The following is a 17,013-nucleotide window of genomic DNA, read 5'->3' on the forward strand; positions in this document are numbered from 1 at the left end:
CCATTTGGATCACAAGCAGGGAGAACATTCCCTCTTCCCACCTACATTCATCTAAATGCTAAAATAACATTTAAATCTTTCAAATAAAACATATAATAACATTGCTGTGTGGGGTAATAGTAAGAAAGGAGCACTTGCAATATTGATTTCACAATACTGGCCAATGCAGAGGCAGAAACATGAGAGTTTTAAAATGCGGTTTTCGAGATGAAGGCAATCAAAGGGCTTCCGAAGTGCCGCAGTACATGGGGTTTTGACCTTATGAGTGGTCACATTGGCAGTGCCAGCATTCTGTAGCTAAGATACAGCTCTGTATACTGTTGACGTGTTGATGGCTTAATTGGATGCCAGGGAAACAAACCAAGGGAAACATAGCTGCCTACGTTTAAAAATAACCTCCAGAGACATTGTCTACATTATTGCATATCAAATCGCCAATAATCTGTTTAACAGACAAAAGAGGCAGAATACTAAATAGAGTAAGCCCCTATTCTTTAAGTTGCATATTGATGAATTAGTTATACTCCAATTAAATGGATTTGGTAGGTTTTGTCCCTTGTAGCACCAATGTATGGCACTCCCTCCACTCATTTCTTTGAGAACTGGCTAGGGAGTGGTAGGGAGCCATCTGCATCCTGGGTGGTCTCATTGATAGATTTTTTGTCCAGGTCCACAACCTTTTTGTTTGTTTTACTCCAATTCCACATGTAACCACTGGAGTATCTATAGTAATGAGGACCGTAGGTAGCATTTGCACACTGACTGGATCCTTAGTATGCTCCTTTATGGGTTTTCGATGCAGATCCTTTTCGATTAATGTGCCTTGGACAGGACTGAATAGTGTGGACTGAGTGTGACATCTGAGAAATGTCTTTTCGGCTTTTTATTTCGGCGCTACCTGGCTAGGGTGATTGTAACCACCCCTCCACTGACAACATAAGTAGGGTAGAGATGGAATATAGTCTACTGTTCAGGTGCCAAGGGACCCCATGGCTTCTTGGTGCCCAAAGGGCATGTTTGAAACTGACACTAATGGCATCTGTTAGCAATGACATTTGAAATTCTTTATCACTAGGAATGAGCAAAGTGTTTGTAATCACATCGCTGGTTGATTCTTCTACAGGATTGAAACCAAGGTCAGACTAAGCATTTTAGCTATAGAAGTCCACACGCTGAATCACAGCATACCGTTCTACAAATACAGAAAAGGTCCAAGACCAGTTGCCTACTGAGCATTTACTCTGTGAGATGTATGAGCAGTCCAGGCCTTTGAAAAAATGCTGTTTTTATATGACCCTCCAAAGAATTATACATATAAATAAATAAATAAACAAATAAAAAAATAAAGGGGACCGCCTACCATACCAACTATATTTTAGATATAGTTATTTACTCTTTCAAAACTAGTTTTTACAAAATAAATTGTATGTCACACCTGCGCAGGCACTTTTTCTTTAGCCATATGTTATTCTAAACACTACTTGTTATGTCTTGTTTACCCATTTAACACCGCTACAGAATATGATGGTGCTATAAAAACAAATACCAATAATAAAACACTAAGTTCTTAATTCTGGTGAGCAATACAACGGCTTAGTCTTATTTATCCAGATGGATCCTCTGCAAAGTTACGGTCTATGGTCATAAACAGGACTTTATCAGCATAGCCATAGACCATCAGCTCAGTTTGAGTCAGGAATATAGCTGAAATTTCACATGACTGCTGACGATGACGACCTGCAGATAAATAATATTCAATGGAACAATGCAAACCCATTGGGCTTGTGAATTTTTTGTTTTGGCTGATGATTAAATAAGTATTTAAAGATACACATTGATAGCTGACATTCGTTAAGGATGTCAGATATTGTTACTGTATTAAACATGTATTAAACGTGTAATGACAAGCCATTAGTGCACACAGGCTGTAAATCTCAAATTACAAGCTTCGAGTAGGATAGAAGGATATGGAGCTTATTTTACAAAATGTAACAAATCCACCAGGCTAATCTCTGTGGATTTCACCATCATTTGGTTGTGAAGCGCAACTGAACAGAACAGGCAATAATACAATATGTAAAACAGTATGTAATGATGCTGGTGGGGTCCAGCGTGGGCCCTGACTGGGATCCTGAGTAGGGCTAGGCTTTGGCGCCAATTTTTGGTAAGTTGGGGGTGGGGTTTAGGGGGTAGTAATTTAAAGGGTTATGACACAATGTTGAGGGACATTTTTTGTAGTCACCTTACCCTGTGTTGTTTGTCCCATCCTCTCTCCCTGTTTGTTGTGTTATGTTGGGGTATTTATGCTGTCACAGCAGGGGCAGTAGCATACCAGAAACCTTGATGCGAGGTTCCCGGTAGGTGGTGCTGGGAGTCTCAGGTTTGGGCATCTTCGTGTGTCCTTCCCTGTGTGGTGGTTCCTAGTTTGCCTACTAAGCTTTATGGTTTTTGTTAATTATTTATGTTTATTGATGTTATTTATTATATTTATGTGTTCCGTTTGGTAGTCTTTGCCCTGTTAATGCAACAAGGTGTCGGGCCCAAGTGTCTGTCGTTATTGGGTTAACGGGGGTTATTGGGGCCTGGCCCGGAGATCGAGGGGCCTTCAGTCATGGTGTTCAACACATTTGTGGCTACAATACAAGTAACACAATACAAGCAGAAAAGGTAGAGGCTAATTCAAGGAGGGAATTTAAACATGCATGGGATGGGCATAAAGCTATTCCGAATCAAGACCAAGGACTGATTGAGGTCTAAGTCTCTAAAACTGGGAAAATGGGCAGACTAGACAGCCGAATGGGTCACAAATACTATGTTTCTAAATAGGATATAACAAAACCCCAATGTTTTCAGAGTAAAGTAAGCGCTTTATGTCTATGTATACCATTGTATCAGCCATCTTAACATGCTGTCTGGCAGCATTCACATTGGGGGGCAGAATCTATACTTTAACTAGTCTACTTTCTCCTTTTAAATATCCGATCACATGTGTTAAAGCCATACCCCAACACCTCTAAATCCCTAGCAGGAAATGTGTCCAAAGACTTTAAGAGCGGCTCCAACTGCACATGCACAGAAAAGCCAGGCTACTAGTAGCCAAAGACTCGCCACTTGCTACCGCCCAGGAATCAGATGACGGAATATCCGACCCAACTTGCCCAACAGGTACATAGCACCCACCACTAAGGCAGGTAGGTCACTGGTCCCGACACTTTCTCTGTAACACTGAAAACATGGCAGACATGCTCCTGACAGCTGCCTACAGAGATTTAATGTTTTTTAGATATGCGGACCTGGCTGCTATATTAATTTGTACTGAGTATGTAGGAGGCTCAAACAAATTAATGTAATGACGTTCAAAGTCTATTGGGATGTGAAAGGAATGCAAACTTGTACAAACACAGTCCAAACATAACATTAATAACCATAGAGCTATGTGACGCTAACAAGGAATCCTGATTCTTTTTTTTACGATTTCTCCCTCCCCCAAATCCCCTAACTGTTTAGATGATGACTAGGAGACCACCATTCCGGTTCAGATTATGCAGCTGTCTGTGTAAAACTAAATGTGCCAGAGATGCGCTAGTGAATCACAGCTAGATTACAGAACATTTGGAGAGATATGAATACATGTTTAATTAATAGAGTTTGGAAGGGATGACATAATTAACATTTGGTTCACAGATTGTGATTCGAAGGTGCGATGTAATTAAGCCTTGCTAAGTAATGCACAACAATTGAAATCTCTATTTTCCAAGGAAATTAACCAACTGATTTACTGTTTGGCACAAAATATTGTTACAATGAAGCCTGGACTGACCACTGATGAAACCTGGGCTGGTGTCTGATGATGTCTCCGAAAAAGGACTAGGTTTTAGCATGGAACTTGCCTGACAAGGTTGTATTTTCAACCAGTCCTTGGAAACTTATATATAGATGTATAGACCCCCAACTCATTCCATCATTAAACTATTCTTAGTTGTGACAACAACATGAATCAAAGTTGGAAAGAAGCCAAAATAAACATACCATAGAAAAAATAATGGAGGCTTCATGAAACAGTTGCCCAATATTAGACATATTATTGCCTCAACCTCTTCTAAATAGATTCTTATTTAAATATTAAAGAAACCTTTTGTTTTGTGGAAGTCTGCCAATTTAATTTTGTATATACTTCTTTTTGTGTGTGTGTGGTTTTTTTTTTACAAAAAAAAACCATGTCAGAAAAAACATCTGTGATTTTTGTCCCTGAAAATGCCACAGTGGAGTCAGATCCTAGATCTTTTTGGTGGGAGAGGCGGCAGTGCTGTTTCTCTCCTTGAAGACTTTCGTTGTTTCCCTTCATAGCACTCTTGAAGGGGGCTAAGAAGATCCAGACCCCTGCAGCAAGGGGTAACATTTCCCTTTGGGGAGTGCTGCCTCAGAAGATGGGTTTGGTTCCCATTGTGGCTCCTGCTGAGCACTTGTGGATTACCTGCTTCTTCATATCAGAAGCGCCAGTGCCTTGAGCTTTGAAAATAACAAAAATAAGAAAGTGCTTAAAGGCGATGCCCCAGAAGAGAGAGGATTGGGATCCTGGTCTCTACTGTGGCCTTATCACTTTGGAGCTAGTTCACTAGTTGAACTAGTTCACTTCTTAATTGACAAGGGAAGTACCTCGGGCTTCAAGGGAATAAAAAGTATTTAAGAAAAAGGTACTTCTTACCTTATGACTTTCTTTGCTTGAATATATAATTATAACATGTAACCTCCACATAAATGTCTATAAAATATAGAATGTAAGTAAATGAGGAATGGATCAGGGGTTTATTAAAGGGACACCCTAGTGCTCCATGCAGGCCTACCAATGAAGAAAGCGTATTACGTACTTTGTACTTTAGGCACTGTCCTAGGCCCCAGCTGCCCCAACAAGGCCACAGTCCTAATTGTGGAGTGCCATGATATGACATCATATCCCAATGCTTTGTAAAGGCACCTTTTAAAGTATCCTGTGGGGGCTGCTCCATTATGTTAATGGACCAGATGGGAAGATCTGCCATGTATCCACCCCTTTAAGCCCCTTTGAGACACAACAGGGGGCCTGATCGCACTGTTGTCCCCCTAGACCTGGCACTCTAGTCCTAGATGTCTATGTGAGAATACATAGCTGGGTGAGAGGGCAAGATCTGCTGTCAACAGTGTTCTATGCACAAAGAAAATAGTAAGCATGGCATGGATCTTCAGGCAAGGATCTGATGATTATAGGAGATGTAAATGTACACTGAAATGTGTAAAACTATTTCTAGATTAAACTCATCTTAATGTTCTCTATCACCGTGACAAGCTGGGCATTGAAGATGGCACTGGAATACAGTGTGTATGACCCCTTTTGTTATGACAATATAGACAGGCATGACCTATTTAGGGGTTAATACAGTGATTAACAGGATACACGTGGCATTGCAGCTGGTTAGACAGGCAAATGTGGGATTCTGTTCTTACAGAAGATATTAAGGTTTATTTACTAAGTACATAAAATCAGAACTACAGAAAGCTATCCTTAAATATTAATAACCAAAAACCTATTTAGAAAGCCAAGACTAGATGGCCAAAGATGTTTTTTCCTGCCGTCTTTATCTATGTAGCCTTGCATCTCTGTACGAGTGTCCGCGGCATATGAAATGTACATGTGTCCTGAAAATAATTCCTGGTGTGGTTGCCCCACAACTCTCAGCACAACAGCCTATTCTTGATGGCTGAACGAGGAGATGCGGGTGCGCATATGAAGGAAGGAAGAAAGCATATGTTACATCACTGCTCTACCAGATACATTTCTTCCTACATATATGCACCCTGGTTTCTGAGGAGACATCAATTCCTACCATTTTTTGATCAAGCTGATGGTGATAGACATTTTGTACATATATTTGTACTAGTTATATTTGTACATTATACTTAGGAGATTATTTTTCTTGTTTTTTTTTTGTTTGTTGTTATAAACTAGAAGATGGATTAAGGCAAATTGAAGCCTTTAACTCACCAACCTCCCTATGTTTAGTGAAGGGCTATTTTGCAAGAAGGGCTGAGTTGAGCTGGGATCTGAGTACATAGCGTGTACTTAGTGTGGGTAATTTTTGGGGAAATTGTCTCACCGACTCGACAAAGTAGTTCTTTCAAGAGAAGGTTGGCAAGATTGACCCTTTATAACAGATAGCAAAGCCAGTCAGTTGAGATGTTCAAATAACCTGAGAATCAGATGTTTAGATACCTACTGAGATCAGTCCTGGGACGTTAAGGATTGGAGTATGATGTTTTCAGGGGGTTGGGGGCTTGATATTCCTCTTCAATCACTCTATAACCTTAAAACAGACCTACAGTGTATAAACCCTTTGTGTTTAGGCTTTGATCATCAAATATGTTTTCGGTTCTAAAGCCCCTCGCATGTTTCTCTAATCAAGATATGAAAGACTTTTTGTCCCAGTTCAATAAAAGCATTTCCGGCTCTTTGAACTACAATGTATTATTTAAGAACACAAAATTACATTTAAAGTCTATTACTTTAGAAAATGAGCTTTAGCATTTCTTAATTGATCGAAATATTAAATTAAAGTGCACAATTATAGGTCAAAACTTGGACAAAACAAACATGAGGATGTAATTCCATTTCTGCTAAAAGTTTTTACCCTTCATATAGGAAAGGTCAAGGCTATCACATAAATGGAGATTTCAATCTGAAAATGTTATGCTTTGGGATCAGCGTGTAATAAATCAAAATCTCCTTTTAGTTTCTGTTGCCTGCACTGAAAAAGACACTCAAAATGGAGTTACTCAGCTATACATCACCCATACTGCTGGGTAACACAGCAAAAGCATTAAAAAAACTTCGGATCTTTAGAAATATTCACGTTTTTATAAGTAAAAAACCTCATGCCCCAGGCCTCGCACTTAAGAGGACCCGCAGTGCTGCTGTCTACCGCACCTCTCCCTCACACACTCATGGTCTCTGCATCACTGAGTGAAGTGGAGCTCTAAGGTATGACATCATATCCCAGCACTCTGCTTTCTCAGCAATGCAGAGACCATAAGCACAAGGGAGTGCAGGACCCCCATTTGCCTCTTCCTAAGAAAAATAAAAAAGTGGCCTTACAAATTCTTCTTGCTCCAGGCTCCGCAGGGCAGTCCTGGAAGAAAATATGCAGTCCTGTCCAATATACGGTCACCAAACATCCTGCATAGTTCTGGCATTACCATTGTTCCGTAAAGGAGATATTTTTACATATTACATATTACATATTACACATATGTACCTTACACTGTGCTGGTTTCTTATGTACACATTTATATACTATTATTAAAAAAGTTCACCACTGATATTAAAAAATTGATCTAGTGGGGTTTTTTGTGTGTTTTCAACTACAAATGGTGAACTTGGAGGTTGTGTCTCGGTTAGATGAATGATTAATTGGGACGTGTCCTTTTTCAGAGTTGGGCAGCCAGTAGCGAGACCATTCATGAAACTCTAAAGAAACAATGATCTTTATTCACCTTGGCCTGGTGTGTGTTATGGGTATTCAGATAGTGGATGGATGTTTAACAGAGGTGCTTTGTTAGCGTTATGTTCACATGCTGATACCATAATAAACTATGTGTTACTAGTAAACACACTTAGGGAATTGTCTGTATTTGAAACTAGAGAGCAATGCCATTCACCACTAAGTGTGTAAATCTCATAATAATCCCATGAATAAAAAATTTTTTTCTTGCAATATGTTATAGGATAGATTTAGTTTAAAAAAAATACAGTTGATGGAATTAAAGGATTAGGCATAAAGCCATACTGAGTCTAAAACAAGATCAAGGACGGGTCTGAGTCTCTACATCAAGAAAAATGGTCAGACTAGATGGGCTGAATTGTTCTTATCTGCTGTCAAATTCTGTTTCTCTGTTGGATCAGGATTTTCAACCACTAAAAAATTATTGAGTGGCATCTGTTGTACCACACGGAGCTCCGACAGCATCACCTGTGAGCATCACCTTACTGTGTGGTTTGCATGTAGCATCCATCCTCTACTTTTATGATGGAAACGTACACCTGCCCAGCTGCTTTTATCTTAGGAACGCTGTTATATCATCTTCTGCGTGAGTCACATCTTGCTGTAATACAGGGAAACTTGGAGAAAACATCTAAAGGAACTGTTTGATTAAGTATTTAGATTGAACATCAGCAGAATAGCTTTCATGAGGCTCCTACTCACGCCAGGGCACTAAATCCATATTATTATGGACCTTTTAATTGCTCGTACTATTCAATCTGGAGCAGTACGAGAAGACCGAGACGCAAGATTGCTTATGACCATTCAGTCCTCTCTTGTGAAGCTGTTATCACAAACTTCCTAGGATGGGTCCGCAGTTATAGCAAGGTGGTGCCATGTCAAGTGTGTAGACGAGGAACTCAGTTCCTTTCTGTGAGTTTTTAAATCCTGCATATGGCAAGTTAACGCTATACGTGTGCACGTGAGATGTATATATGTCTCCTAAGAAAATAGCCGGTATGGCTACCCTACCTGGAGATCATATGTGATGGGTCAGGGACACTCAAGTCATCATATCACATTCATTAGACTCTCATTCTATGCATTTGCACTGTTTCCCTGTCCTACGGCTCCTTTACGTACAGTAAATGGGTTCAGTCGAACATATCTCCTGGGCAGTAGTGCAGTCCTATGCATATTTACCCAAACTTACTGAAATGCTAGCTTGCATTTCATGGAACCATCCCTGCACGCATGCGGAGAAATCACTCCAATTGATCAGGGCATGATATGATAAAATTCTGGAGTCGCATCATTTTAACAAGGAAAGTGTTCTTTCTTTCCTACAGGTAAGTGTGCATGTACTTTAGTATGCATTCTTCATTGGCTAGACTCTATGGGACATTATACTGTCCCTTTAACTAGTTAAATAACTACGGTATACCCTTGTAACACTGAAAGGTTAATAAGTAGGTCAGGGATATAACAGTGCCCCGAGCTAAAGCATTGAAGCCAACCGCCCTCTATTATACCGTGATACTATAGAATCAGGTGCCCTTAGCTATTTGCTTGTGCATTGTTTCAATAGGAGATGGCTGCAATAAAAATATTCATATCAGTACTCAAGTCTGTAAGAGATCTGTAATTCCCATATTTAAAATGAAGTGGTGTGATAACCAGACATAAATGTCATTGAAAAATATAATGGGAGTGATTAAGGTCCTCACTGACACAAAAAACGGGGGACAAAAAGCATGCACAGCTGCGGCTGAGCCAAAAAGTAGATCTGTGAACAAAAGAGGCACACAATCAAGAGAAAGTGGTGCAAAGTCATACAATCTGAAATTCTATGACGCGACCTTGACTGTAAAGTGAAATCCTGTACAAAGATTTAGAAGAGATCTATTTTGTGTTGACTTTGCTAATGATGTCATCACGAATGCTGCTTCTTAAAGGTACAGTCAACCATTTTTGCAGCGAAGCTTAAAATGTACAAAAGCTTTACTTCCATCTTCAACTTAAACCGTGTTCACCAAGCTTCTAGTAAAGCGTTCTCAGTTGTAACCTTCGGTTCCCCTGCTGTTGGCCCTGGGTGTCACGATCCTGGCAATCATTTTTCAGCTGCCTATTCTATTTTGGGTTGGAATAAATGATTAGAAGGTTATGATAGATACCAGGAAGCAGGGTTTAGGAATTAGAGAGGGAGGCAGATTAATTGTGGAGATAGGGAGAAGGACAAGGAGAGAGGTCAGGGTGGAAGAAAAAGGTACATGGAGTTATAGATTGAGATAACTTTGCCAGGGTCCATGGACAAGGACAAACTAGAGAGAAGCTTGAAGACAGAAGGAAGGCTATAAGGAACAAAGTATCACTTTAAAAAGATCCAAAAAAATGTTTCTGCTGCATATGGTGATTACAACCAGCAGCTACATGAATGAGGAATATTCAGCCTGCCATGAATGAAATACAGCATGAAAAAGCTTCTGGACTAAAGTACTCTGTTCTCATCCCAGTTCATCGTCTACCCAAAAAAAAGGACAGCTGTCAAAACAAGTATTTTACAAGAGGACCTGTAACCGAATGACAAGTCGGAGATTTTCCAAAAAGAACCACAGAGATTTTTTTTAAACATTTTTTAAACTAAAAATAAATTATAACCATTTCAGCAGGATGAACCACAAGGGTTAAAGAACCCTTGGGATCATCCGGTATTAATTGTTTGCCATTTTGGTGCTCGGTATAATTGAAGTAAAAAATATCCACGTAAGATGTGGTCCGGAAACGTGTCTCACTGTGGTGTATAAACTCTGGTGTACAGTTACGCTCAGATGGATGGTTATGGTTTTTTGGTTTTTTTTAGGTATCTGAACATTAAGCTAAGGAAAATACATATTCCCTTAATAATTGTTATAATAATATGTCATTTTGGCACTGGAATTCTATACTTATTTTCTGGCTAATAATTAGACAGAGGAAAAATATACTGTGTGCTCCATAAACATCTTCGTTAACATTTTCCTCATGCCATGTGGAAATAACGTCTTCCCATAACACATGCTTTTCCTGTGTATCCACGCGGGTGTTTAATTAATGAGTAACTATTTTTCCATCTAGTGGAATGACTATTTTTACATAGAATTTCTGTGTAATCTGATAAAATCTCTTTTAAACAACTGGAGGTTTAACTTAAACAGATCTTTTACAAGAATACACAAAATGGGATGTATGTGGGATCCTTTCTCTTCAGCCCAAAGCTATCCATCTACATTGCAAAATGACCAGGTGCCGAGAACAAACATACCCTTAGAGGGCCGAACTCTGTCAGAGGAAAACAGAGGAAGAAATAGACGTAGCCCTTATCTGGTTTTGTCTCAACTCACACAACAGGACCATGTAACGTCACGTTACGTGACCCCTCTGAGTGCCTGATACCCCCCGATGGGCTGGCCCAGGGTTAACAATGGGATGACCATGCTTATCGGGGGGGGGTATAATTATTATCGTATATATTTGAAAAGGCCAAGGTCTTCTGTGGGCACCAATTGCTGTCATTGTGCAAGATGAAAAAAAAAGAATGAAAAAAACATGCCCTGTACCGGTCCCTGTAAATGTACTTAAAGGCGCTTCTGCAATTTATTAATAAGAAATATTGTCTCCCCTGTCCAGAAATAAAAAAGGACTGATACGAAATTAGATTAATAAAAATGAATATCCATTCTATACCTACGTCTGGTTAGAAAACACTAAAATGGAATTGCTCAGCAAATACTACCCAGTGATTGCTTGTAAGTGACTGTCCATCTGAAGAGTTAAAGAACAGTAAATTCAAAGCGGGGGAGCAGCTGAAAACAATTATTTTTAGTTAAGCTTAAAACAGTTCCACAAATGAACATTAAACTAAAGTATATCCTGTTTCTTTGCTCACGTTTAATGTCTCTATAGATGAAAATATGGCAACGATTAACAAGCAGATGTAGGTCAAAGAATGATTGTAAAAAAAAAGAAATAAAATAATAATTACATTTCACGTCCATAGAGGGTTGACTAGTTTTACCTTTAACTGGGTGATACTAATGGAAAATGCAGGTGCAAGGCTGCTCTGAAGTCTTAATGCATACTAAGTCCATGAGTAAAGGTACCATACGAGGGATCACTGACCCATGATTTATTTAGGCAATATCGTTTCAAGTGCTACAATGATAAATAATGTATTATTACATTACACATGTAATATTACATGTACACAGCATGCCCAACCTTTAAAACCTTTGTCTTGATCAATACATAATTCTGTAAGAACAACATATAGCTTATTCTCAAATTCTGCATTGCTCTGCTACCCAGCAATAATTATGCATTGCATTTTCTCTACCATTTCAGCTTTTCATTTAAGTATTAAAAAAATATCAGTCATTTTCTGTTACACTGCTTTTGAGAACCGCTATCATGTCTTAAATTAAAGAGGGGGCAACCTTTAAGAAATCTTTAGTGATGGGTCATGGGAAAAGAAGGCAAATATGCATAAAAAGTCTCAGCTATGACTATAAATTGGAATAACTTTTAAAAGGAACTAATAATAATGATAATAATAATAATAATAAAAATAATAATAATAATACAAGTTATACGTAGTTTTTAGCACTTCATTCAATTAAGGCTTTATAGGCTTGTTATATCATAGTGAATAAAAGCAAATATCAAAACTGGTTTACGAGGAAGACCATTATTTTTCTCAGCTATATGTGGCCAGAGCCTGATTTGTAAACAGGAAAACTGTCCAGCTGGACCTTAAAGTGCTGAACTCATCCCTAATAAGAAAAACTCCCATCATAGCTCTGTAATGTGAAACCGATGAAGTATTTGAGAACAGAAAGCATAAACACATATGTTGAGAATGATGCTTTGACATTTTCTGACATTATTGATGGCCGTAATATACTGTGACATCTTTCTCCCTGCATCTCATGGCGAGACATTAAGTTTAGAAGTGGTGGGAACTACGAAAAAGAATGTGAACTGTGCTTTATAGAAAAGCCCTAAGGAAATCTTGTAAGCTGCCAATTTAAAGAGTAGAGAGATTAAATGGCTGATTGCACTCATGGAAACGTATTCAATTCAAATTATGTTTTACATTTCTGAATAACCGGACACCTTCGACTGCCAAGCGACATGAGCAGGACCTCCTACATCCTGCAAGGGGGGCTCCGAGTAGCCAGAGCCAGAAAGCTTCCAAGCATGGCGGCAACGTGTAGTCAGCAGGTGGCCAAAAGTGCCATGACTGCCTAGTCATCTCCAGTCTGGCCCCGGATATTGTGTTGAAGATCATGAGAAATAGTAGAAGTGTTTGGCCGAACAAATAAATGGGGGTGGGTAAAGCCATCCATCAGATGGCCGCACGCTACAGTAGTACATTGGTCACTCGAATGGCCTAAGATGTATTGAAAGGGATGGGAAGAGTCATTGAGAATGTCCCATTGACAACTCACCAATGTACTTGATGGCCTTTTGGTGCATCAACCCAACCCGGCCAGCATATAAAGAATATCTATCACTGTGTGCTACTATAGTCACCTTAATAACATGTCCCCTACAAATGAATCCATTTTATGTAAATTCTTCACCCTTCTCACATGCTGTGAACTTTTGTTTGGTCAACATCTGAGAGTCATGGAAGTTGTAGTTCAAGAAAACTATGAAGCTAATATAAATAATATAACCTATATCCCAATGCCCTGGTTCTAATAGCAGGTTATTGGGGAGTGTGGCTTTAGCTAGATCTATACATGTGCAAAGTTAACTGCCTTGAGTTACTAACACATATAACTCATCATACTGTGTGGATGTCTGTCTTCATAGTTTGATTTGTTCTGTATCATGCAAATTACCAGTTTCAGTGATATTGGATGTTATCTAATTGTGGATGTGTGCTACGCCCATATAATAAATTTATAATAATATTTATGATCACGAAGAACACTGTAGGCAGTGGCCACTCACTCTGAATAGAGCAGAACACTGCTCATTTGATCCACATCAACTGGAGACCCATAAGGTGTTCATTGCTCCAAACTCCAGGAGGCACTGGCATAAAAAAATGATAGATAAAGGGTAAGTATCCATGGAAGTCTTGTGCCAGGTTCTTTTTCCTTCATGTGTTTCGCTGGGCTTCATCTTATAAAATACACAAGATTTGAATCATATGGTAAGTTCCTATTTGCTCAAAATATCTACCTATTGCATAATTTCATATAAAGGGCCAGAATAGGAAATGTTAAGGCAATAATACTCAATGATAATAAAACAGGGTCATTAACCTGATAAAAGCTAAGACAATCAAATCATGACTCTAATGGAGAAAACTTGATAGTTTAATAAAACTGCGTTTCTAACCATGTGATAACAACACGGTTTCATCTAAAAATAGCCTTTCTTTGTGCGATACAATATTATCACGTGTAAAACATCATGATGTGCCCTGACAATTAATGAAACGGGTGACATAAATCTGAAACTTTCACAGCTCTTATCACATAATGGAATAGAAACACTATAATCAGCAATCACACAAACGGCACTATTGTCTTTAGAATGACAAGTAATCGCTCCACAACATCAATCTCCATAACAACACACATTAAAAATGATGTAACGCAGCTTTAAAAAAAAAAGTAATGGCATGGTTTCCATGGAGACATGACACCTAAATATCCAATAATCACAATACAATATACAAAACCTCATACTTACAGTAAGTAAGCGCACTTGAAAGTGTTTGTTATTCATGATAATGATACAGTAAACCAATGCGTTTTGTAATTTAAACTACCATATTTGCTCGATTATAAGACGACCCCCCCAAAATCTGAATATTAACTTAGGAAAAAAAGAAAAAGCCTGAATATAAGACGACCCTAAAGGAAAAAAGTTTTACCAGTAAATGTTAATTCATGTAAACTATTTTTTTAAATAAAAGCTATGTTTGAGAAAAATATTTTTTTTGTTTTTATTTCCTTGTATTTTCCAACCTGTCCCCCAGTTACGCACATCTGCCCCCAGGCTTGCCACACCAATATGGCACTGTGGCCCATGATATGCCTTTTAACCCTCTATATGCCACTGTGCCCCATGGTATGCCTTTTGACCCCCTATGTGCCACTCTGCCTCCAGAAATGCCTTATACCCCTATATCCCATTCTGGCATTTAGGGGGTTAAAATGCATATTATGGGGCAGAGTGGCATATAGGGAGGTATAAGGCATTTCAGGAGGCAGACTGGCATTAAGGGAGTTAAAAGGCATTGTATAGAGCACTCTGCTTCCAGAAATACCTTATACCCCTATATGCCACTCTGGCATTTAGGGGGTTAAAAGGCACATTATGGGGCAGAGTGGGATATAGGGAGGTATAAGGCATTTCAGGAGGCAGAGTGCTCTATTAAATGCCCCCTTAACGCCACTCTGCCTCCTGAAATGCCTTATACCTCCCTATATGCCACTCTGCCCCATAATATGCCTTTTAACCCCCTAAGTGCCAGAGTGGCATATAGGGGTATAAGGCATTCCAGAAATGCCCTATGCCCCCATTTAACACACACACACTTACTTACTCACTTACTTACCGGTGCTTCCAATTTCCTGCTGTATTGCCGGGGCAGCGGGTTGACGTCTCCTTCTGCTGCAGCCGGAAGGAGGTGGAGTTGGCAGCGGGGGTTTGTCTGCGTCCGTCGCGCATACCTTCCCCGGCTGTCAGAGATCAGAGTTCCCCGCACTGGTGCGGGGAACTCTGATCTCTGACAGTCGGGGAAGGCCTCCGCGACGGACGCAGACAACCCCCGCTGCTAGCTACACCTCTTTCCGTCTGCAGTGGACGTTGTCTACGTGGATCGCGTAGACGTCAACCCGCTGCCCCGGCAATACAGCAGGAAGCACCGGTAAGTGTGGGGGGGACAGGAGGATCCAGGTCCCCTGCAGCGGTGCGGGGGATCTGGATCTTAGTCTCATAATCAGACCTCTATTTGAGGTCTGATTAGAAGACGACCCCGATTAGAAGACGAGGGGTATTTTTCAGAGCATTTGCTCTGAAAAAAATCTCGTCTTATAATCGAGCAAATACGGTAATATAGATTGTGTTAAGACGCTGCTTCTCCCGTTCTCCTGGCTAGGGCACTCAGCCTTCAGGTCGCAAGAATGGTGCTTAGGCATGCCCCCTCCCGCTCTATGTCCCTACCAACCCATACAAACAAAGCCGTTTGGGATTAGACACGCTCATGTATGCCATAAATCCCATCCATACATGTCATAAGCAAGTCGCTACATAGAACCTTCCCAAGGGCTATTAAAGGGTTAATATTTCAAGCGTCTCTCGGTCAGCTCAGTTACAAAGACCCCAGGTATGGTCATAAGTCCTGCTCCCCACAAAGCCACTCTCCCTGAAGAGGGCTGACTGGGTAGCCGAAGTCTGGGACTATCCAATTAATCTGGACATCTGGTCTCCTGCTGCTCAATGGGCCGGTTACAAGGGAGATCTTGGATCTCCTCAGCCAGCCCATTTACACCATTAACAACTGTGCTGAGCTCACACAGCCTCCATAGGATGCATTAAAGAGTACTGCACACCTTTAAGATACGGAGTGCTGGGATATGACATCATACCTTGGCATTCCACAATGAGGAAGATAGTGTTGGAAGGGGCTGGCTGCGGGTGCTGCCCTGGGTCAAGCCAAGGTTAATAGACCACTGTATGAATGTATAGTGGGCAAAAAAAACATAACTGAACTTATGATTTGTAAATTCAACTTGAACCTCAGTAGGAGTAGGGCATGATAACTGCACCACCTTTAAGACAAATCAAACCAGTTTTCAGAGGTGTCTCTGTGGCGCAATCGGTTAGCGCGTTCGGCTGTTAACCGAAAGGTTGGTGGTTCAAGCCCACCCAGGGACGCTTCATTTTCAGTTGTATTTATAGATGTAATGTAAGGAAATTTTACTTTTTTTACTGAGCAGGTGGTAAATAAATCAAACAGCCTCCCACCAGATGTGGTAGAGTTTAATACAGTGAGAGAATTTATAAATGCATGGTATAGGCATCAAGCTATCCTGAATCAAAGACAAGACCAAGGCATGATTAATTGATGAGTATTTATATCAGGAAAACGGGCAGACTAGATGGACCGAATGGTTCTTATCTGTGGCAGATTCTATGTTTTTACATATTTTATATGGTTGTAGAACATTGATACAAACATTCTGAGCTCCTAGAAAAGAGGGACAGCGCGGAGGTAAGAGGGAGAGAGGGGCTTGGGTCACAAAGAGGGATATTCCAATTTAACAGTGACACCAGAAAGGTGTGCAGGAGAGACGTCAGAGTGTTAAAAACTACACACTTTTAGCAAATATAGCACATTTATTAGATTTATGTTCCATCTCTCACCTCTCTACTCTACACCGACTACAACATCCTTAACCAACCAATTTCCATCAAAACAGATCAGTAACTTAATTTA

At 40.0% G+C, this 17,013-nt stretch overlaps 1 non-coding gene across 1 annotated transcript; it reads left to right on the forward strand.

Moving 5' to 3' along the window:
• The first annotated feature begins 16,377 nt into the window (after positions 1-16,377).
• TRNAN-GUU (transfer RNA asparagine (anticodon GUU)) lies at positions 16,378-16,451 on the forward strand. Its single transcript has one exon. It is a non-coding gene; the product is annotated as a tRNA-Asn (tRNA).
• Positions 16,452-17,013: the final 562 nt, after the last annotated feature.

Source organism: Sceloporus occidentalis, unplaced genomic scaffold, assembly GCF_023333645.1.
Source record: "Sceloporus occidentalis isolate IW3139 unplaced genomic scaffold, rSceOcc1.0.p SCAF_49, whole genome shotgun sequence".
Classification (NCBI taxonomy): domain Eukaryota; kingdom Metazoa; phylum Chordata; class Lepidosauria; order Squamata; family Phrynosomatidae; genus Sceloporus; species Sceloporus occidentalis.